Genomic DNA, 2,467 nt, shown 5'->3' with positions numbered 1-2,467 from the left:
GTTTACATACTTCTGTTGCCTTTTCAACTATCGTTTACAATTCTGCTAAGGAAACAGACTCAAAACTTTCTGAGACAAGCCTTGAAATTTCAATTGTAAACCATTTTAACAAGTAATAAAAGCGTCCATGAAAACCACTAAAGATACAAAATCTCCCCAAAGGGTAGTATGGTTAAATTTCCTTGGAGCATTTTTTCAGAGGATGGTTATTAAAATCTTGATAAGGAAGAATACTTGGGTGTGAAATATAAATACTAAATGTGGTTAACAAATGTTTTAACATAACAGGAAAAACAACTGGAGACTTAAAAAGTTTTGGTGAGAAACAGAATACAGAAATGTGTAACAATCATTCACCAGCACAGAGACTGAGATTCTGCGAGTCATCTTAGGAATTATGGAATCGGGTGGTCCTTAGGAAGACTATTTCTAGAGTCAGGATCTCCATGGATGTGTTACTTACCAGGTATTTTTAAAGTGCCACCATAGAAATAGTACAGTCGGCCCCCTGTATCTGTGGGCTCCACATCCATGAACTCACCCAACTTCCGAAAAGTTTCTGAAAAAAAAAAACTTTCTGAAAAAAAAAATTCCAGAAAATTCCAAAAAACAAAACAAAAAGCAAAAAATAGAGCACTGGCAACTATTTACATAGCATTTATATTGTAATAGGTATGATAAGTGGTCTAGAGGTGATTTAAAGTATATGGGAGGATGCGTGTGATTATATGCAAATACTACACCATTTTACATAAGGGACTTGAGCATCCCTGGGTTTTGGTATCCAAGGGTGTGCTGGGACCAATCAACTGTGAATACCGAGGGATAACCGCGTATAGATGTGTGAGGAAGCTGACACCTAAATAAAGAATTTGAGTGTGGCATCCTGGGGAGGGTGGCATATGAGCAAGTTTCTACAGAAGCTTAGCAGCAGTCCAAACTGGAATTGTCTGGAAAATGTAAAACAGTGTAAATAAAATACGGACTTTTTATAACCACCCATTCAAGAGATAAGGGAGTTTCATTGTTGCTGTTATTATTGTAGTTTGGCTTTTTAAGTAGCTTTTTTTCTGATTCTATAAACCATAGCTGCCGAATTCTAATAACATAGCACACAAGAAAATACAAAGAAAACAAAATCATTCATATTCTCAAATGTCCCCTGCCATACACCCACTATTTGCATATTGGTGTGCATTCTTTTAGTACTTTTCACATGTATCTATGTATTTTTTCTTCAGAAAAAAATGATATTATAATAATACATTGTTATGTAGTCAATGTCTATTTTAGGTGTTATATGCTCAATTGCAAAAATCTACCTCGAGTGCTTCAGGGGGCAGAAGTTCTGGGTTCAGATCTTGGGACAAGTCCCTTCAATGTTCTGAAATTCAATCACTTTGTTTGCCCAATGAAGATAATAATAGCTAATATTTACTGAACAGGCACTGCTCAAAGTGTTTTCCATAGGTTATCTTAGGTAATCCTCCCATGTGTATATTTCAGATAGATGTAATAGTTTTTGGGTAAGAAAGCTGAGGCACCAAGAAGTTAGGTCTCACAGCTAGACGAGAATGGAGTCAAGATTCAAACATAGGCGATCTGACTCCTCTACTGACCTGATAATCACTAACGATGCTTTTCCTTTCTGAAGGCAGGAGACAGGACACATGATTTCTTAACTCTCTGCTATTCCAGGATCTATGATAAGTGGCCTGTGAAATGAACGTTTTTCCTGTATGACTTCCTTCACTGTAAAAAGTTAAACCCAATTTCTCTCTAAGAACTTTTTCTCTGCTAAATGTTATGTTAGGCAAAATATCTCCTTACACCTTATGTCCCTCTGGGATTCTTTGCCTAAGAACAACCGGCTTCTTGCTCAATATTACATTTTCCAAGCACTTTCCCATGTTTTATCACATTCGATCATAACACGTGCGATTGATGCTGCATTGGCCAGGACATTTCACGATATTCACCATTTGGAGACGGTAGCCCAAAGCTCACAGCTAGAAACTGAATCCAAACATAAAGATTTCTTGTCCAAGCACTGCTTGCCTTGCAGGTCTACCTCTGACTCCTCTATGCATTCATTCAAAATACGTTCATTGGATGCCTTCTACGTATCTGGCCCTGCTGAGGATACAGTAATCAGACAAAATCCGTGCCCTCTTTGATCTTATATTTAAATATGCAAATGTAATGAATTCATTGGGACTCCTTTAGTGGGGGAAGAGATAAATAAACTAAAATACATATCTAGAATGTCAAGAAGTGAATTGTGGTATTTTAGTTAAGATGGTAAGAAAGACCTGAGAAAGCAGAAGTTGTTTGAACTGGGTCTTAAATCTTGAGTAGAAGGCCAAGAATGTAAATATTAGAGGAAAGAGTGTTCCTGGTAAAAGAACAGCAAGTACAAAGTCCTTCAGGCAGAGATAATTTTATATGCTTGAGATGATGGGTGGAA

Source organism: Camelus bactrianus, chromosome 10, assembly GCF_048773025.1.
Source record: "Camelus bactrianus isolate YW-2024 breed Bactrian camel chromosome 10, ASM4877302v1, whole genome shotgun sequence".
In the NCBI taxonomy this organism is placed as follows: domain Eukaryota; kingdom Metazoa; phylum Chordata; class Mammalia; order Artiodactyla; family Camelidae; genus Camelus; species Camelus bactrianus.
The sequence above is the reverse complement of the archived record's forward strand: the minus strand, read 5'-3'. Positions refer to the sequence as shown.